Below are 23,078 nucleotides of genomic sequence, written 5' to 3' on the forward strand. Positions count from 1 at the left end.
AACATTTGGCGTTACACTCCTCTGGTATGAGACGTTCCCGAGAGGGGGGGGGGGGGTCAATTGGGGGCCGAACCGCACAATAACCGTGGTTCGGTGTGGGGCGGCGGTGCGGTGGGTGGACTGCTGTGGCCTGTTGTGAAGTTGTGAACCGCTGAGGGCTACGGTAGGGAAGCCTCTCCGTCGTTTCTAGGTCCCCGGTTTAATACACAATACACGCTAACTAAAACAGGAGAGAGAGAAAGAAATCAGATGCTGTCAGAGGACATGCAGAACTGTACCCACAAAAAATTCACGAGGTAAGCTACCACTGCTGCCAAAATAACTGCACAGACATAAGTAGACGTACCCATAAAAAATTATAAGATAAGCTATAATTTGCAACAAACCGCATATCTGTATCTAGCATAGTCGCTTAGATATAGTTTTGTGTAATTAGGAAGACCGCATGCTCACCGTGTACAATACTTATTGTTCAAAACAACGAAAATCACACGATGCATTCGTTCACAGCGAAGTACCATTTAAAATTAGTGCATCTTTTTCTACATCGAGCGATGTTATGAGAAGTAAGACACTGGACACGACAGGATGGCTGTTTGAATTCGTCAATCCAAATTACGTTTTCTGTTGCTTCCCCAATACGCTTAGGACAAAAACACGGGATACCTCTTTTGAAATAGACACAGCCTACTTCATTCCCCATAGTTCCCCAGCCAGAGCTTGTGCTCTGCCCCTAATTACCTTGCGGTCGAGTTCTTTCTTCGGTCCTTTGTCGTCCATAATTTTCACGGTATGCAGGCGAATGACTGCAACTGTCGCAAATGCCCGCTCGATGGTAAACATTACTGCAAGCAGCAACTTCAGCGGCGACGTGGTCCGTGTAGGCCTCTTCTCAGCAGCACAACGATTTCTTTACTTTCCGCCTCTGATGACCGCGCGCGAGTAGTAAGTACTCTCATAAGTTTTATCCATCCTTACACTGTATCATTCAAGAAACTAGGGAGATGTCAGTTTCAGACCCATTTAAATTACTCGTACATAAATTGAGTAAATCCTCGCACACAAACACACACACACACACACACACACACACACACACAAACACACACACACACACACACACACACACACACACACGAAGGGGAGTGTAATTCGGGTTCGGTTCAGACAGGGGAGGAGGATCACAGACAGTTTCAAATGGTTCAAATGGCTCTGAGCACTATGGGACTCAACTGCTGAGGTCATTAGTCCCCTAGAACTTAGAACGAGTTAAACCTAACTAACCTAAGGACATCACAAACATCCATGCCCGAGGCAGGATTCGAACCTGCGACCGTAGCGGTCTTGCGGTTCCAGACTGCAGCGCCTTTAACCGCACGGCCACTTCGGCCGGCACAGACAGTTTGTTGCTTTCCCCCTCCCCTCCAAATATAACTTACCAACGCCCCACCGTTAGCATGCCAAGATGCCTAACACTTTTAAAATAATAACAATACATTGCTATTACTATTACTGTATTTAAACATTTGTGTATGTTCGTATACATCAGTGCTTAACACAGTCTAAGGAAAAAGCAAAGAAGAGAAAAAAAAGCACGACGAAGGAATTATCCTAATGTGACGTAAAGCGGTAGATGTGATGTGCATGCAGAGACAAACAAATGATTACAACTTCAGAAAAATTGGGTAATTTATTCAAGAGAAAGACTTTCACTGTAGACAAACACATTACCTGAAAAGTATTTTTACCAGAATTTGAGAAAAATTATCATGTAACTGTGCTAAGAACTGTAACAGCAACACCCCCCCCCCCCCCCCCCTCTAGTCACGAACCATTGACCTTGCCATTGGTGGGGAGGATTGCGTGCCTCAGTGGTACAGATAGCCGTACCGTAGGTGCAACCACAACGGAGGGGTATCTGTTGAGAGGCCAGACAAACGTATGGTTCCTGAAGTGGGGCAGCAGCCTTTTCAGTACTTGCAGGGGCAACAGACTGGATGACTGACTGATCTTGCCCTGTAACACCAACCAAAACGGCCTTGCTGTTTTGGTACTGCGAACAGCTGAACGCAAGGGGAAACTACAGCCGTAATTTTTCCCGATGGCATGCAGCATTACTGTATGGTTAAATGATGATGGCGTCCTCTTGGGTAAAATATTCTGGAGGTAAAATAGTCCCCCATTCGGATCTCCGGGCGGGGACTATTCATGAGGACGTCGTTATCAGAGGAAAGAAAACAGGCGTTCTACGGATCGGAGCGTGGAATGTCAGATCCCTTAATCGGGCAGGTAGGTTGGAAAATTTAAAAAGGGAAATGGATACGTTAAAGTTAGATGCAGTGGGAACTAGCAAAGTTCGGTGGCAGGAGGAACAAGAGTTCCGGTCAGGTGAATACAGGATTATAAATACAGAATCAAATAGGGCTAATGCAGGAGTAGGTTTAATAATGAATAAAAAAAATAGGAGTGCGCGTATGCTACTACGAACAGCACACTGAACGCATTATTGTATCCAAGGTAGACACAATGCCCACGCCTACCACAGTAGTATATATGCCAACTATCTCCGCAGATGGCAAAAAGATTGATGAAATGTATGATTAGATAAAAGAAATTATTCAGATAGTGAAGGAAGAAAAAAATCTAATAGTCATGGGTGACTGGAATTCGATAGTAGGAAAAGGACGAGAAGGAAAAGCAGTAGGTGAATATCGAATGAGGTAAGGAATGAAAGAGGAAGCCGCCTGGTAGAATTTTGCACAGAGCATATCTTAATCATAGTTAACACTTGGTTCAAAAGTCATGAAAGAAGCTTGTATACATGGAAGGGGGCTGGAGACACTGGAAAGTTTCAGATAGATTGTATAATGGTAAAACACAGATTTAGGAAAGGTTTTAAATTGTAAAACATTTCCAGGGGTAGATGTGGACTCTGACCACAGTCTGTTGGTTATGAACTGTAGATTAAAACTGAAGAAACTGCAAAAAGGTGTGAATTTAAGGAGATGGGACCTGGATAAACTGAAAGAACCAGAGGTTGTACAGAGTTTCAGGTAGAGCGTTAGGGAACGATTGACAAGAACGGGGAAAGGAAATGCAGTAGAAAAGAGTGGGTAGCTTTGAGAGATGAAACAGTGAAGGCAGCAGAGGATCAAGTAGGTAAAAAGACGAGGGCTAGTATAAATCCATGGGTAACAGAAGTAATGTTGAATTTAACTGATTAAAGGAGAAAAGGTAAATATTAAGTAAATGAAGCAGGCAAAAAGGAATACAAACGTCTCAAAAATCTGATTGACAGAAATTGCAAAATGGCTACGCAGGGATGGCTAGAGGATGTAGAGGCATATGTCACTAGGGGTAAGATAGACACTGCCTACGAGAAAATTAAAGAGACCTTTGGAGAAAAGAGAACCACCTGTATGGATATTAAGAGTTCAGATGGAAACCCAGTTCTAAGCAAAGAAGGGAAAGCAGACAGGTGGAAAGAGTATATAGAGGGTGTATACAAGGGCGATGCACTTGAGGACAATATTTTGGAATGGAAGAGGACGTAGAAGAAAATGAAATGGGAGATATGATACTGCGTGAAGAGTTTGACAGAGCACTGAAAGACCCAAGTCGAAACAAGACCCCGGGAGTACACAACGTTCCATTAGAACTACTGATAGCCTTGGGAGAGCCAGCCCTGACAAAACTCCACCATCTGGTGAGCAAGATGTATGACACAGGCGAAATACCCTCAGACTTGAAGAAGAATGCAATAATTCCAATCCCAAAGAAAGTAGGTGTTGAAAGTTGTGAAAATTACCGAACTATCATTTTAATATGTCACGGCTGTAAAATACTAACATGAATTATTTTCAGAAGAATGGAAAAACTGGTAGAAGCCGACCTAGGGGAAGATCAGTTTGGATTCCATAGAAATGTTGGTGCACGTGAGGAAATACTGACCCTACGATTTATCTTAGAACATATGTTAATGAAAGGCAAATATAAGTTTCCAGCATCTGTAGACTTAGAGAAAGCTTTTGACAATGTTCACTGGAATACTCTCTTTCAAATTCTGAAGATGGCAGGGGACAAATACAGGAAGCGAAACGCTATTTACAATTTGTACAGAAATCAAATGACAGTTATAAGAGTTGAGGGAGTAGGAATTAATATCCATGGAAAAGAAATAAAAACTTTGAGGTTTGCCGATAACATTGCAATTCTGTCAGAAACCGCATAAGACTTGGAAGAGCAGTTGAACGGAATGGACAATGTCTTGGAAGGAGGATATCAGATGAACATCAACAAAAGCAAAACGAGGATAATGGAATGTAGTCGAATGAAATCGGGTGATGCTGAGGGAATTAGATTAGTAAATGAGACATGTAAAGTAGTAGATGAGTTTTGCAATTTGGGGAGCAAAATAACTGATGATGGTCGAAGTAGAGAGGATATAAAATGGAGACTGGCAATGGCAAGGAAAGCATTTCTGAAGAAGAGAAATTTGCTAATATCGAGCATAGATTTAAGTGTCAGGAAGTCTTTTCTGAAAGTATTCGTACGGAGTGTAGCCATGTGTGGAAGTGAAACATAGACGATAAATAGTTTAGAGAAGAAGAGAATAGAAGCTTTCTAAATGTGGTGCTACAGAAGAATGCTGAAGATTAGATGGATAGCTCACATAACTAACGAGGACGTACTGAATAGAACTGGGGAGAAGAGAAATTTGTGGCACGGCTTGACTGGAAGAAGGGATCGGTTTGTAGGACATATTCTGAGGCACCAATGGATCACCAATTTAGTTCAAAAATGGCTCTGAGCACTATGGGCCTTAACAGCTGTGGTCATCAGTCCCCTAGAACTTAGAACTACTTAAACCTAACTAACCTAAGGACATCACACACATCCATGCCGAGGCAGGATTCGAACCTGCGACCGTAGCAGTCGCACGGTTCCGGACTGCGCGCCTAGAACCGCGAGACCACCGCGGCCGGCACCAATTTAGTACTGGAGGGCATCGTGGAGGATAAAAATCGTAGAGGAAGACCAAGAGATGAATGCACTAAGCAGATTGAGAAGGATGTAGGTTGCAGTAGATACTGGGAGATGAAGAAGTAGCATGGAGATCTGCACCAAACCACTCTCTGGACTGAAGACCACAGCAACAACAACAACAACAACAGCAGTAGCAAAATCACCTGTGGATTCATGAACAGTGTCAGTTTTGTTATCGATGGCAGGTATTGACAGCCAGACTGAGTTTTTTCTACAGCCTGTGAGGTCGCAAACCAATCCGCGTGGGTAACCCTCAATGCCCTCTTATAGATGAAGCATATTATTTTAATAGGATTTCTTTACGTTTTCGTGAGTTTTAATTGATGCGATACTATATTCTCCGAAAGTTTGCTAAAAAAATTGGAAGCTAATCTATGTAACATATTAACGCTTTTGGTAAAATATTTTGGGTGGAAGGGACGCCTCCATCTAATCCCCCTGGCATCCACCTGCACCTACAAGCACACGCACACACACACACACACACACACATTATACAGAATATAAAAAAATATTTTCCTCTAGCCAACGAGGAAATAGCTTCATCAAATGCTTCGTGGGTGAACAATGAACCAAAAAATGTGCTAGTTGTGACGCATAATCAGTTCACGATGCAGACGCCCGGCCGGCAAGTGCAATCAATACACAGAGTAGAGATTCGCAAGGAATATTGCACTGTGGGTACAAATGTATGAGAAAATCAAGCCTTATTTCTTTTTTTCAGTCATCAGTCTTCTGACTAGTCTGACGCACCCCTCCACGAATTCCTTTCATGTGTCAACCTCTTCATCTCAGAGTAGCACTTGCAATCTACGTCCTCAATTATTTGCTGGATGTATTCCAATCTCTGCCTTCCTCTACAGTTTTTGCCCTCTACAGCTCCCTCTAGTACCATGGAAGTCATTCCCTGATGTCTTAACAGATGTGCTATCATTGTGTCCCTTCTCCTTGCCAGTGTTTTCCAGTTATTCCTATCATCTCCCATCCTGCGCAGAACCTCCTCATTACTCACCTTACCAATCTACCTAATTTTGAACATTCGTCTTTAAGACCACATTTCAAATGCTTCGATTCTATTTCGTTTCTGTTTTCGGACAGTCCATGTTTCACTACCACACAATGCTGTGCTCCAAACTGTTGATGTTACCCTGTCCCTATCTGTACAGAAATCCTTGTCTTCTTTCCATTTGACTTTACTCACGCGCCTATATGTAGACTGAGTTTTAACATTTCCTTTTTCAGATTTTCTAGGTTTCCTACCACCTTCAAACTTCTGACATTCCTCGCTCCGACTGGTATAACGTTATCCTTTCGTTGGTTATTAATCATTTTCTCACGATCATCTTCCCCTTTGCAGTCCCCTCTCGGACATTTAGTGCTACACAAATCTGACCAAGTTTCTTGACTGAGAAAAGTTCGTACATAAGAATTTGAGGAAGTGGTATTGCACGTGTAGCAGAATACAGATAAGTATTCACGCGTTATCTTGTGCGTGAAATCACAACGCGAAAGAAGCATTTTGGAGAATGATGAAGTCGCAATTACAGCCGTATCATTAATAATGTGTTCAAGAGTTGGGTCCTACTGAATTTGAATATTGAATATAGTTTGAAGTTTGACTAGTACTTTGTAGTTTTCATATTTCGGTTCACTATTTCTACATTTCTGTTACCTCGTGTACAAGTTGTTGTTGTTGTGGTCTTCAGTCCTGAGACTGGTTTGATGCAGGGAGCTGTTTTGTACCTAGCACCGACCGCGAATAGCTTGGCTAGCTTTGGATAGGCTTTGAAGTATACTGGAGGTATGTTGTTGGTTTCTGGTTAACGAGCCAATCATATTTACCCGCCGTGCTATGTACTCTGGCTGTGAGTCTGAATGGCAAGCTTATCTTCCGCCGTGAGGAGAAAGGATGTGTTGGCGCCAGAATGCCGAAAGTTGTTAGTCGCTCGTCGGTGATGTGGTGAGATGTTGCTATGCTGCGTGCAGGAAATGCATACTTGGTCACGATTTAGTTAAAGTTTCAAAACGAACGTGTTGTTAATGCTTAACAAATTTCTTGGGTCACGTCGCTAGTTTCTGGAGCTTTAACCTACAGGACATGCGACCTACATGTGGATATCGGTACCGTGTTTCTTTCTGAGCCGAGTTCATATCGAGGCTTGGTGCAGAATCCGCTCGCTGCCAATTCCTCTTAAACTTAGTGCAGTTAATTTAGACGCTCTCCATATCAGTGAATCATCGTAAATGCCTTCCGGATTATATCAGTCTCCTTGAATATTATACATCCCGTTCCTTGCATGATTTTCAGGAAATTAGGTAGGGGCGAAAGGTCATATAGAGTGCAAACACCCTGCTCTTTGTTTTACAAAAAGTATATATGTTCAGAACAGTATGTTTGAGTGCTATTATAACAGCTTGCGGCTCATGTCCCTACTGCACTCGCCACGTTGTTTAAACACTTTTATGCTTGGTGAGGTAACTGATATGACTGCTCAAGTTCATTTACACACAGTTTCCATTTCTCTGCCCACTATAAATTGTTGTACTCATAAAGACACTGTTCTCTAGCATGGTGGTTTTCTAAAACTACTTGCTCGTCAGAGCTACTTACTAAACGCTGGGTAAAAACTCTGTATACGAGAGAGCATAATTTTCAAATCAGGGAATATCCGCATTTACTTTCACTAATAATATCACTTCGAAATTTCACAATAACTTTACAAATTCATAATTAGTGAAAATTACCTCGTCGTCGCAGAGAAGGAAAGAACATGTAATTATCTGCTTCAATTTTTGTAAAAATTACATGCACAGCATGCAGAATGTTCCTACGCTGAATACATGACGCAATTAACAGACATGGAAGAGTTCTACATCTACATCTACATGGATACTCTGCAAATCACATTTAAGTGTCTGGCAGAGGGTTCATCAAACCACGTTCACAATTCTCTATTATTCTAATCTCGTATAGCGCGCGGAAAGAACGAACATCTATAACTTTCCGTACGAGCTCTGATTTCCCTTATTTTATCGTGGTGATCGTTTCTCCCTATGTAGAACGGTGTCAATAAAGTATTTACGCATCTGGCGGAAAAAGTTGGTGATTGTAATGTCGTGAGAAGTTTCCGTCGCAACGAAAAACGCCTTTGTTTTAATGATGTCCAGCCCAAATTCTGTATCATTTCAGTGACACACTCTCCCATATTTCGCAATAATACAAAACTTCCTGCCCTTCTTTGAACTTTTTCGATGTACTCCTATGTGGTAAGGATCCCACGCGGCGCAGCAGTATTCTAAAATAGGACGGACAAGCGTAGTGTAGGCAGACTCCTTACTAGGTCTTTTACATTTTCTAAGTGTCCTGCCAATAAAATGAAGTCTTTGGTTAGCCTTCCCCACAACGTTTTCTATGTGTTCCTTCCAATTTAAGTTGTTCGTAACTGTAATTCCTAGGTATTTAGTTGAATTTACGGCCTTTACATTTGACCGATTTATCGTGTAACCGAAGTTAAACGGATTTCTGTTAGCAAATGTTCAAATGTGTGTGAAATCTTATGCGACTTAACTGCTAAGGTCATCAGTCCCTAAGCTTACACACTACTTAACCGAAATTACGCTAAGGACAAACACACACCCATGCCCGAGGGAGAACTCGAACCTCCGCCAGGTCAAGCCGCAGAGTCCTTGACTGCAGCGCCTAGACCGCTCGGTTAATCCCGCGCGGCTTTCTTTGAGCACTCATGTGGATGACCCCACACTTTTCGTTAATTCCGGTCAACTGCCAACTTTGACACCATTCAGATATCTTTTCTAAATCGTTTTGCAATTTTTTTTTAACTTCTGATGACTATTAATCGATAAACGACAGCGTCATCTGCAAACAACCTGAGACGGCTGCTCAGATTGTTTCCCAAATAGTTTACCTAGATAAGGAGCAGCAAGGGGCCTATAACTCTGCCTTGGGGAACGGCAGAAATCACTTCTGTTTTACTCGATGACTTTTCGTCAGTTAGTACGATGGGTAGATCACATAACTAATGAGGAGGTATTGAATAGAATTGGAGAGAAGAGCAGTTTGTGGCACAACGTGACAAGAAGAAGGGACCGGTTGGTAGGACATGTTCTGAGGCATCAAGGGATCACCAATTTAGCGTTGGAGGGCAGCGTGGAGGGTAAAAATCGTAGAGGGAGACCGAGAGATGAATACACTAAGCAGATTCAGAAGGATGTAGGCTGCAGTACGTACTGGGAGATGAAGAAGCTTGCACAGGATAGAGTAGCATGGAGAGCTGCATGAAACCAGTCTCAGGACTGAAGACCACAACAACAACAGTACGAACTGTGACCTCTCTGACAGGAAATCACACATCCAGTCTCATAATTGAGACGATATTGCATAAGCACGCAATTTCACGACAAGCCGCTTGTGTGGTGCAGTGTCAAAGCCTTCCGGAAATCCAGAAATACGGAATCAATTTGAAATCCCTTGTCAATAGCACTCAACACTTCATGCGAATAAAGAGCTAATTGTGTTTCACAAGAACGACGTTTTCTAAATCCATGATGACTATGTGTCAATAGACCGCTTTCTTCGATGTAATTCACAATGTCCGAACATAATATATGTCCCAAAATCCTGCTGCATATCGACGTCAATGATATGGGCCTGTAATTTAGTAGATTACTCCTACTACCTTTCTTGAATATTGTCGTAACCTGTGCAACTTTCCAGTCTTTGGGTACGGATCTTTCGTCGAGGAAACAGTTGTATATGATTGTTGAGTATGGACCTAATGCATCAGCGTACTCTTAAAGGAACCTAATTAGTATACAGTCTGCACCAGAAGACTTTCTTTTATTAAGTGATTTAAGTTGCTTCACTACTCCGAGGATATTTACTTCTATGTTACTCATGTTGGCAGTTGTTCTTGATTCGAATTCTGGAATATTTACTTCGTCTTTTGTGAAGGCAATTCAAAAGGCTGTATTTAGTAACTCGGCTTTGGCAGCATTGTCTTCGATAGTATCTCCATTGCCATCGCGCAGAGAAGACATTGACTGTTTCATACAGCTAACATACTTCACGTAGGACCAGAATCTCTTTGGATTTTCTGCTAGGTTTCGATACGAAGTTTCGTTGTGGAAACTGTTATAAGCATCTCTCACTGAAGTCCACGCTAAATTTCGATCTTCTGTAAAAGATCGCCATCTTGGGGATTTTGCGTCTGTTTATTCGGCATGTTTATTTCGTTGTTTCTGCAACAGTGCTCTGACCCGTTTTGCGTGCCAAGGAGGATCAGCTCCGTCGTTTTTTAATTTATTTAGTATAAATCTCTCAATTGCTGCTGATACTATTTCTTTGAATTCAAGGCACATCTGGTTTACACTTATGCCATTAATTTGGAAGGGCTGGAGATTGTCTCTCGGGAAGGCTTCAGGTGAATTTTTATTATTATTGTTAAGGCTCAATAGCTTGTGCACTGCGTACTTCTGTTATAACAGCCTGTAAGCATGTGACACTAGTTAGCAGCTATGCATCTCTTGTATCTTTAAAAATGGTCCTGGGCCACAGTATTGAATGGAAAATCGTTACAATGAAGCAAAAATCCTAGAAATGCAGTGGTTATATTATTATTTAAGGGTCGCTTAACGATACTGAAGCTGTCACGCATTAGAGATATCAAAATGTAACTCAGATTGAGAATACAAAACTTTTATGTAAGCTAATCAAATGACCAATTACCAGTCAGTAATACATATCAATATTCTGAAAATTGTTGCAAATTAAAATAACAAAACTCCAAACTCTGTAGACCGACATTCAACTGGAAGACTGCAGGAGGCAAAACGAATAAGCCTTGCACTTCTGAGCGCCTTGTAAAGCAAGATAAATGAGGCAGATCTTTTCTATAGATAATTAAGCATTAAAGACGCTCAAACAAGTGAGTTACATACGAGTCATCCATAAAATGTATTGTGCTACAGGCTGAGTGAAATTCGATTGTTAGAGAGAGGGCGTCCGTCAACACCAAAGGAGACCCAAGGAGTGAATCCTTTATTACAAATCAGGTTCTCTCCTGAAATCTCACAATTCCCCAGTTCCACTTGGAGCGAAGATTGAATGCTACCGCCAAGCTGACATACGAATATGTTCCCTCTTCTGCGTAAAAACAAGGAAAAGCAACAAAAACTTTTCCAACTCAATGCTGGCAAAATGTATCACTTCAACTCATGAGGTTGGTACTCGTTTGGACAGTCTCTCTCCGTTGGTCAGGGTTGAGAACAGGAAAGAAATGAACCTTTGTCACACTGGAGAAACGCTGGTAATGGCCTCCTGTCTGTTGCGCAGTTAGAAAGGCAAGTTTCAGCCTCAAGAACCCTCAAGAGGAAGCTGAAGCCACCGGGAAAATTCATTCGTCACTTGGTTTAGGCACCTGTGAAACAAACTGACGGTTGTAACCGAACAGAAGTAAAGATAAGGATCCCTTGTAGTCCTTCAGCAAAGGTATTTGATCTGACAAGGCCTTAGTTGTTTACGTGACTTATACAACTAAGAATGAAAAGTAGAAAAAAATGTAAGGATAACTGAAGTTACTTAGAGTTTGTATTTAAACAAAATGAGTAATAAAACACTAATACACATGTGTATATATTTTAGGTCCCACATACAAACTGTAATTGTAACTGACTAACTTCACAGTCTTGGTAGAGAGTACAAGCCTGATTTCAAACATACCTTGTCAATGATTTACTAATTTCTGAAGTTTGCAAGAATGATTGTACAAAAATCTAATAATAATGTACATGTGGCGTGTTTCAGAGTCCACCTTTGTTAAATTCATACTAACAAGAGTGTTACGATATTCAAAATCATGCAACTGAAAGTTGTTACTTGAAGTTGCAAGAAGAAAAAACAAACTTACAAGTAGGATTTCTCCTCTTTGAGAGCATAATGCTCTTCGAAAATAGCGTAAGCTATTCTTGAATTGCACGTTTTTATGTGAAGATCTCCGCCTGCAGTGTATGTTAGGAACTTCTGTCGTGAAAAGAAACGCTTGTCGAAATATTTCCCAGCGATGGACACAGACTCCGATACAACACTTTCTCCTCCCACTTGCCTGTACTGGAAAAAAAAAAAAAACTGATCGCTGTACTCCGAACTTCAGCAAACTGGTTGTAAGGAGTGATCCCACGATAGACGCTCTACATCCGACGCTATCTACGCCTCAGTTCGAGGTCTAGCACTCTCCCATTTTGATCTGTCCACGCCTCGTCGAAGCGCGACAAATTCTTTCATTTCTGAGAAGTGAATTGTTTCCTTGACATCAGATACAAATCATTCCTTCATTGCCTGCAGTTCTCGCAAACGCGAGGTGTTTACTTCTTCCACATTCTTCTCTAGCTAGGCTACGTTCAACTCAGCGCGCTCCTGCATCATCACGTTGTCCTATACTTTCTTCATTACGTCGTCCAAGTTTTGTTTATCGAATTTAAACTGGAATCGAATTTTTCGGACAGTGCTTCCATCTCTTCCCTGTGTTGTTTTCTGTCAGCCTGTGTTTCTTTCTTGTCTAAATTATCTTCTATTCACTTCTGTTTTTCTTTCTGTCTGCTTCTGCTTGTTCTTCCCACTCTTCTGTTCTCTTTCTGTCTGCTTCTGCTACCTTTCTATCTGTTTCCGCTTTTCTATCTCTCTTCTGGGCTTACTGTAACATCTGCCTAAAGCAGAATGGAATGTCACCCATTTTTCCGGAGTTTTAACTGGTCTGGCCCCAGGTAATTTCCATTTTGCAAGCAGCGCTAATCCTACTTTCTCAGTGACTAGTCCCTTTTCCTGAGCTTCAGGGCACGGTACTGACGTTGATGATCCCTTTTCGGAAAATTGCGACACAGTTGCTCGGCTTTCCATTGATCTTCTTGACGAGTGATCTTTCCCCAAGCTGCACTTGGATGGGTCACTGAATGGAGTTGCCAATCTGACAAATGAATATGTCACCTTTCCTTCGTGAAAAAAGCGAAAAGCAACAAAAACGTCCCATTCAAACCTTGCAAAACCACAATTACAATTCGTGAGGTTGGTACTCGTTTCAAACAGTATCTTTCCATTGTCAGTGCTGACCACATCGCGCCTTGTGACACGGGCGTTAGTTTGGACTGTACAAGCCGTGATTTTGATTGGAAGCAACGAACTTCCTCACGTCAGGGAAGCGACAGTAGGCGGTCTCCCCTTTAATGTGCAGACAGAAAGGCAAACTTCACCTCAGGCACCCTTCGGAGGAAGCTATGTCAGCCTGCAGCACTATACTTTTGGCAACCAGATTAACACCAGGAAATGTTCACAATAAGCCTTTCGGTAAACAGGACCATTTTCGCGAAAACTGGTTTCCATCATTAGGCTCTTGTTCCCTGCTACTGAGTGACCGTGGAAAGCCTTCCACCGATCTTGAAGGATCTCCGAGCTCTCTGCACTTACTTGCTTCTGGCGACAAATCGAATACTTGCCACTCCCAGCAAAATACTAGAACAGAGTTGAAACAAAATAGCAGAAAAATATATGACAGTCATCTCACAGTTGTAATGCACACATTGAGAGACACTGTTTTTTTGTGTTAGAGTTAGAACACCCTGTATATTTATTTCTTATAATCAAATGTTCACGTTCTTATCCGTCCAAAAATGACACAGTTAAAACATTAAAATCAACGTGCGTATTAACTATATTGCGGACAAATCTGAACGAAGGCTGCAGATCACAATCACATGTCTGTGCGCGATGTCACATAAGTAAAGTTGCCACAGGACGTCTGAGAAAACAGTGGGTAAAGTAGTGGTTACCATTAATTAATGAATTCCTCGAGTGTTGTGGTTATTATTACCTTTTAAATTAAATAAATGGCCTCACAATATAGGTGGGTGGGGACTCGACATCAATGTATTCACCACGCTCCCTCTTAACGTTCAGAGACCAGTGAAGGTGGAACACATGAATCACTTAATCATTTCATACTGAAACGAAAGTAGACTGAAAAAGCGAAGAACCTAGAATATTATAGAGGCTATAAGTTGATTTTGATCACCAAAGTAACAATGGAGATTCACACTAGCGTCTCCAACCCACCCATTCCGGTTAAGATCTATGGTTTCATATCTACTTATAAAAAAGAATTGGAAAACGTTTCACAGTTCCTAAAGTTTAGAGAGAGAGAAACACCAAGTCGGACAAAGCGCTTGAGGGAATTCTTTAAGCTGACGTCTGTGGCAACACTTTATTTTGAAATTTTTGGCGATACTTTCTTGTCTCTTTAGTAAAACACCATGATTAAAAACTAACTTTTATTTAGTTTACGAAAAGTTGAGGATATTCAAGACTACTCCTTACTTTCGACCTTAAACCTTGATTCTGACTACAGTGATTCATTCTCACTACCAAGGTGGCACAGTGATAAGACCAGTCCTTTCCGTGTATCGTCTTCAGTCGTCCGTTTGTGTAAGTCAACATACACATGGTGCAGCTCAGAGCTGTTCTATTTCTCTTCTAGCCACGCGGTCTTAGGCACCTCATCACGGTCCATGCAACTGCCCCCGTTGGAGGTTCGAATCCTCCCTCGGGCATGGGTGTGTGTGTAGTTCATAGCGTAAGTTAAAGTTAGATTAAGTAGTGTGTAGGCTTAGGGACCGATGACCTCAGCAGTTTGGTCCCATAAGACCTTACCACAAATTTCCAATTTTTTTCTCTTCTCTTCGTCATCTGGCGAACGTTGGCAATCTGCGTTCAAAGCTGTATGCGTATGTGTGTGTGTGTGTGTGTGTGTGTGTGTGTGTGTGTGTGTGTGTGTGTGTGTGCGTTCGTGTGTCTGTGTGTGTGTCTGTACTGAAAAACATAGGTTATTCTCATAAGTAGTGACATTCAAGCCGTGATGTATTTGCATTATGAAAGATATGCAATTTTAGTGTCACAGAGAACAAACTTAGTAACGTCGTCTGACTCGTAAATTAAATGGAAATTTATATGTAAGTTCTGAATGAATTAAAATTGAAGTGCTGTGTAAACAGGTATCTCTCAACGTAGCTAGCTCTGATCTTGACAGTGCAGCAAGGAAAGCTTCTACGAACGTCATTCAGCCACGGGTTTCTCCCTTCTCCCTATTTAAGTGGACCTTTCACCACTAATCATTCATTCAATAAGTTGTAAGAATTCGTGTCTCTAGACCCTCCTAATTTGTTCAAAATATTGTGTTTTTCTTTGTTTCATAATTTCTGACAGTTACTCTGATGAAGAACCTTGGCATTTGCTGTTTTCATATCCGGTATCCAACGTATACACAAGAGACGATGATACAAATACTCTTCAGAGGCCTCAGTTCGTCTTCATAAACCAACTTTTAGACCTATAAAAGAGAAATGAGACGCTGTACCACAGAAACATTCTGGTTCTCAGTTGCAAACTGGTGTTGGGCCTCATGAAGAATTCTATCATGCTGATGAAACTCTTCCTGGCCTATTCAATTCTGGATTTTATGTCCAGTTTGGAGCCGCGTCGTCGGTCCAGAATGGGGCCTAAGTGTTTGAAGGGGGACACTTGTTCAACTGTACAACCTCTTACTGTGAGATTTGTTTGGATTTCCTATTTTAAAAGTACCATGATTTTGACGATGCAAGGGATGAAGTTAGACCGAACCCTTCACTGTGCTGTACTAAGTGATTTATCAGGCTTTGAACAACGTTTATTGTGACCCTTATGAAACGTCCCCTTTGAACAATTATATAAGACTGTGCTTAAACTGTCACACAATATTTTTAGCGCAACGCAATCTGACTTTCAAAAATCCCTACAAAAAATAGCCCTGACTAACATTAACCTATGCGTTTCACAAATCACTTACCTCACAAAAATCTTCGTTACTCGAACTACTGCAATACAGCAAGCGCCACTACTGCCAGCTAAATAAAAGATTCAAACTACGGAAGGCACTAACTACTGATAGGCATAGTTAGCAAATGAAAGATTTTAATAGAGAACAAACAATGTATTTATCTTAATAGTGTTGAAAAATCATAATATACATAGCAGTTCATGACATCCAGTCTTACAAATTTCCAAACTCCGCCATTTCTCTCCCCACATCCACCACTGCTGGCGGCTCACCTCCAACTGCACAACGCTACGCGCTGTTAACATCCAGCTGCCCAACACTACAATGGCAGACAACAATGCAAACTAGCCACAGACTGCACACAGCACAGCCAGTGATTTTCATACAGAGCGCTACGTAGCGTTACCAGTAAGAAAACCTAAACAGCCTACTTACACCCTTTACAACATTTTATCAAAGCGTCCTTGAAAATTGCCGCAGAATGAATTATGAACGAAACAGGAGACAAAACAGAGCAGTGATGAATATCGTTCACGATTGAGGTCGTTTCTGATGTTCCTTGATCGTTTTAACATCTGCTGTCTGATTCCAACAAAGGTTTGCGAGTACAGTTACATATTCATCATCTCCTTACAGATCAGTGCTTGTAATTCAGTGTACTTACTAATGGAGACCTTTCCCTTTCTTCAAAATAGCGTTTTAATAACCTAGTCCTCCAAACATAGAATGAAGAGGAATGTGAAAAAGAAGGAAGGAAACAGTTTAAAAACGTGTTGGTTCTCCCACAGTAATTCTTTTGGCGAGGGGATGAAATAAACTGAGAGAGCTTGGTTAATCTTCACGAATACTGAACAATGCTTGGGGATACAGTCTCATACCACGTGGAGGACATCAGGTGACAGCACATAATATTTATGCAGCACATTAGTCACAGATAACATTACGACTGTCACAGTTTACACTGAACAGTTCTTTGCTTCTGTGGATGCAAGACAGGGAATCCATAATAGCCACTTGCTAAAGTAGAAATACAGTTACAGGGAAATATGTTTCGGAGGAAACAGAGACGTACTTTGTTTGTTGTAACACAGTGTTTTCAAATAAATAAACTTTATTATATACTGCAGACACCGAAAGGTAAGGGCATTGTCAACAGATTAGAATAGCCAAGTATTTGAGGACGCCGAGTGAGCACACAAGATAACAAGGCAGCCCTGTGTTGTTGTTTTCTAGACTTGGGACACAAGCTTACGATTATATGTTCTGAATGGTCTGCTTTAGGCAGCCATAAGGCACACCACGAGATACAAAATCACTATGAAACTTGTGAAACCTGTTTGTCGTGGCACCTAACGAACACAGAAGATACTGAAAGACTTGTCCTTGCAGTTAATAGTTGACGTTTGTAACGTTTCAAAACTAAACAGCTTGACAATTAGTAAGGAACAGAGACACTGTTGGACAGGATTAATAACAGGCGGTGATGGACGACATGAAACGCAGTACATTTAAGGTGGAATGGTATGTTATAACGGAAAATGGTACGGATGTTCTTTCAGCTGCCGAAAAGACGGAAATATCATGCTGCAGGATTGGGCTCTCAGGCGGGTCAGAATCACAGACTTCTGTGCGGCCTTGGTCAAATAGTCGGTACCATTTCACTACAGCTCTTCGTGACTGTATGTTTGCTCCATATGGCGTCAGAATTTTACGACGATCAGTGCGCAGTTTCGACGTCTTGCGCACAACAATCGTACTGCCCCGCCTGCTTGGAGTACGTTTACAACCAACACGCCATTTTAATGCCACATTATGGTGCACATGTTACCGGTGCCGCAGCAAAAGTGTGTGCAGAAAATCTGGGACGTCTACTCGGTTCTGACAATGCGCTACTCTTAAAGCGCAATGTACGATGGACGTTCAACAAGTAATGCAACGCATTTTTTATCGGTCAGTTTAGGTTGAAAAATGGCGAAATTTGGTGTGGTACATTGAGGAATATTCCCTCTTCAGACCCTATAGTTTCGTGAAGTTCCGACTGGTCACGGCGTTATATGTGGCCTTCAAAATGGCGTCTGTAACGCCGGACGCTGTGGCCGGGCGGTTCTAGGCGCTTTAGTCCAGAACCTCGCTGCTGCTCCGATCGCAGGTTCGAATCCTGCCTCGGGCATGGGTGTGTGTGATGTCCTTAGGTTAGTTAGGTTTAAATAGTTCTAAGTCTAGGGGACTGATGACCTCAGATTTTAAGTCCCATAGTGGAGAGCGATTTGAACCATTTGAACCGTCTGTAACGAAGATGCGTTCCAAGGTGAAAGTTGCCATTGAGTTTCTTTTGGTGGAACACCAGAAGTTAGCAGAATGTCTACGGAAACCTCGCAGTGAACAAAAGCACGGTGAGTCGTTGGGCGAGGCGTCTGTCGTCATGGCAACAAGGTTGCGCAAACCTGTCCGATCTGTCGCGTACCGGCCGGCCACACACAGCTGTGACTCCTGCAATGTTGGAACGTGCGGACACTACTATTCGACGTGGTCGACGGATCACAATCAAACACCTCGTTGCTCAACTGGGCCTCTCTGTTGGTAGTGCTGACACACCCGCCCACCTGTTGTGGTACTCAAAGGTGTGTGCTCGTTCGGTTCCTCGCCACATAACAGAACCCCATGAATAGAAACGAAGGACACTCTTTGTGGAACTGGTTGGGCTTTACCAGGGAGATCGTTACAATTTTTTTGTCGAACTTCGTCACAGGCGATAGAACATGCGTTCATCATTTCGTACCGAAAACAAAACGGTAATCTATGGAGTGACGTCACACTACCTGTCCTCCGAAGAAAACGTTCAAAGTCACACCCTGAGCCGGTAAAGTCATGCCGATGGTCTTCTGGGACTCTGAGGGGTTTTTCTGTTTTATTCATCGGATTGTTCTTCCTCAGCCACCCTACAGCCCCGATCTCACAACTTCCGACTTTCATCCGTTTGGCGCAAAGGAAGAAGCACTTGGTGGGATTCAGTACGTGCATGATGGGAAGGCTATTGATGCAACAAAGCGTTGGCTCCGATGTTGACCAGTGGAATCGTATCATGGGGGCGTAGAGGACCTAACAGTAAGGTGGCGTAAAACCATCGCATCGAACGGAGATTATACTAAAAATAGGACTTTTGGCCGAAAGAGTGGGGATTAATATGGGGTATTAGAACCCTGACTACAAAGAGCCTGCTTAAAACAACAACAACAAAAAATCATTACTTCCTGACCGCTCTTCGTTCTTAGCGTAGGGCGACATGTGTAAGACGTTCTTACGTAGCAGTGAGCAACGTCATGTAGAAGGAAGAGGCACGCCAACTGCATGTACAAAGTTTCAGATGTGTGTTAATTCCTAAGTGACCAAACTGCATAGGTCATCGGTCCCTAGACTTACACACTACTTAAACTCAGTTAAACTAACACACCCATGCTCGAGGGAGGACTCGAACCTCCAGCGAGAGTGGCCGCGCAGTCCGTGACATGGCGCCATAAACCGCGCGGCCACTCCGCGCGGCAACTGCTTGTACAAAACTCTGAACGATGTACGTCAGTTACTGAAGAAGTTATGGCCATTTCCAGAGCAGCTCGGGGGTCGAAAGCTCCTGCTGGCCGCGTGCGGAAGGTGTTGCACGGCAGCTCTTAATTTGCTGCCGGCAACAGACTGGTGACTGTTGAATACGCACGGCTGCTGAGTGTGTGGAGGGCGGCGTGCAGACCTTGCAGCCGCGCCGCCTGCAGCCCCTTGAGCGGAACACGGCGCACAGCTGGCCCGGCCTGCTGGCCCTCGCACCTTGTCCCGACGATGAAACCGCCAGCTGGGGGCCGCCACATCGTATCCGGGACCTCCTCTACCGACCTTCAGTTCACCGCACAGCGGCTTGTACATGTATTCAAGTCCTCACTGTAATATGTTTTCAGGCAGCGTACATATACAGAGTGGTCCATTCTTCGCGACCGGGCCAAATATCTCACGAAATAAGCGTCAAACGAAAAAACTACAAAGAACCAAACTTGTCTAGCTTGAAGGGGGAAACCAGATGGTGCTATGCTTGGCCCGCTAGATGGCGCTGCCGTAGGTCAAACGGATATCAACTGCGTTTTTTTAAAACTGTTGCTCTGGTGATTTTTAGGTGGTTTCCCCCCTCCCCCACGATTAGACAGATACAGAGGTAGGCCCAAATCTACGCTTCAGACAATAACCGAAACGCGCCAGTTTGCTTTTCTTCTATAGCACTGCTTTGTTGTGTTAACCGGTTTTCGTCCTTCAGGGCCATAATCAGAAATTTACTGACTATAGTCACCAAAAAAGTTACAGTGTTTGTAAACGTCGTTGGAAAAGAAATTACACATCTATATTGAAGCACAAACGTGTAGTAAATGACGTTCTTGACATTGTGTTGGTGAAAAGTAAAACGTTGTACAATAAATAAATATAAAGCGAGTAAACAACAAAAAACTTTACTGCAAAACTGGAAAAACAGGCCTACGTAATAGTTTATATTAATAAACAAAACAAATAAAATAAAATAAAATTGGTATTTGACAAGACTGCTTCAGAAGTATAAAACATTCAGAGTGATACACAAACCACTTAAAAGAAAAAATTATCAGTTGAATAAATGCAGGAAAATTGGATGTCTTGTCAGAAGTGTCTGCTCAAATCTCATTTCACCACATTTTATGTAAGTGCATGTGAGGTGAAGTAGTGAGCTGAAATTTATGAAAAACTGAGTGAAAGCAGTTAACCAAATAGTAGCTGATTGAGACACCTACCAGGGACACGATACAGGACGGAAATTTTGCAGATGATATGCTGTCAAAAGAAGGACGAAAACGAGCACTAAAATCGATGTCAATAATACAGTTCAATTAGCGATGTAATTTTAAGAAATAAAAATTTAACTCACAGAAGATGACAAACTGGTGTCGAAACATGTCTGGGGAAATATAAAATTAATCTAATTTTGTTTGCATAAGGCTGATTTTCAAAACAACCCAATTTTTAGCAAATCAGTAAAACAGCGGAAACCTGTACGATGGGATAAACGCTGGAAGAGAGGGGGGGAGTCTATAAAATTATGCAATCTGCAAACTACTAAGCAAGATAAACCTTCTCATGTTGTTTTGTCATCTTTGTTGATTTGAGTCTTCTCAGGGTTTCAGCCGGATGATAGGGTCCGAACCACATGATCATCCTGATGAATACCTGGGAAGACTCAAATTAAGACAATCCTGAATACGACAAAGTTTCGTATTGTTCAAAACTGATTACAGTTGTAGCTAATGAGCTTACAGTGCCGTCTGTGGGGCGACAGAGAGGTTATCGTAGAAGAAAGAAGAAGATTGTAAAACCGCTTCTGCGTGTTCCATCATCTCCGCCGGCCGGTGTGGCCGTGCGGTTCTAGGCGATACAGTCTGGAACAGCGCGACCGCTACGGTCACAGGTTCGAATCCTGCCTCGGGCATGGATGTGTGTGATGTCCTTGGGTTAGTTAAGTTTAAGTAGTTCTAAGTTCTACGGGGCTGATGACCTCAGATGTTAAGTCCCATAGTGCTCAGAGCCATTTGAACCATCATCTCCACTGAATTCAAGCAATATGACATCGACACATGAAACAGGCGCTCTTTTGAACGAAACTGGTAAAATGTCACGGTCAACAAGTTAACCCTTCTCATGTTGTTTCGGTCCTCTGGTCCATCTGGTTCCAAAGTTCATCTGTGGTGGTTGACACTGGGCCACAGCGCTGCACCTGTCATTTCATCATGTTCCATACTTTTTCGATTGGCTACAAGTCTGGTGATCTAGTGGGCCAGGGCAAAAGCCTGACATCCTGTGACATCAAGAATACACGTGTTCATGCAGCAACATGTGGTAGTGCATTGTCTGGTTAAAAAATGCCGTCTGGTGTGTTGTGCAGAAAGGGTTTAGCTAAGCGTCGCAGGACGTCATTCACGCGGGTCACACTCGTCACAGTGTCCTGACACGCACCAGCTGTGAGTTGTGTGGCTCTACGCAACAGCACCCCACGCCATGAGACCTTGAGCTGGCGCTCTGTGTCTTGCTCCCTGTCTGCGGCGAACCAAAACGTGGCCATCATTTTCAAAGAAACAGAACCTAGATTCGACCGAAAACACTGCCCGATGACATTCCAGTCCACAGCGACGCCGTCTAGCATGTTTCTGCATATTGTTTGGTTGGTTTTTGGGGGAGGAGACCAGACAGCGAGGTCATGGGTCTCATCGGATTAGGGGCGGATGGGGAAGGAAGGCGGCCGTGCCCTTTGAAAGGAACCATCCCGGCATTTCCCTGGAGCGATTTAGGGAAATCACGGAAAACCTAAATCAGGATGGCCGGACGCGGGATTGAACCGCCGTCCTCCCGAACGCGAGTCCAGTGTGCTAACCACTGCGCCACCTCGCTCGGTTTTCTGCATATTCGCCAAAGGTAGACGGAGAAGTGAACGACGCGCACATAACATATGCCGTAATAAACGGCGATGGACTGTCACCCCTGATAGTGTACGATGTGTTACTCTATTCCACTGTTGAACCAGAGCCTAGGAAGACGCAGATCTGTCCTGCAATACCAATCGGATGATGTTGAAACGTCCCCTCAGAAAAATTTATGATTGACTGTGCTTAAACTGACACACAATATTTTTGGCGCAACGCAATCTGACTTTCAAAAATCCCTACAAAAGAATGGCCCTGACTAACATTAACTTATACGTTTCACAAATCACTTAAAAATGGTTCAAATGGCTCTGAGCACTATGGGACTCAACTGCTGAGGTCATTAGTCCCCTAGAACTTAGAACTAGTTAAACCTAACTAACCTAAGGACATCACACACATCCATGCCCGAGGCAGGATTCGAACCTGCAACAAATCACTTGCCTCACAAAAATCTTAGTTACTCGAACTACTGCAATACAGCGAGCGCCACTACTGCCAGCTAAATAAAAGATTCAAACTACGGAAGGCACTAACTACTGATAGGCATAGTTAGCAAATGAAAGATTTTAATAGAGAACAAACAATGTATTTACCTTAATAGTCATAATATATATAGCAATTCATGACATCCATTCTTACAAATGTACTGTTTCCGATGGACACACGTCCAGAT

The sequence above is a fragment of the Schistocerca americana genome, chromosome 2 (assembly GCF_021461395.2).
Source record: "Schistocerca americana isolate TAMUIC-IGC-003095 chromosome 2, iqSchAmer2.1, whole genome shotgun sequence".
Classification (NCBI taxonomy): Eukaryota; Metazoa; Arthropoda; class Insecta; order Orthoptera; family Acrididae; genus Schistocerca; species Schistocerca americana.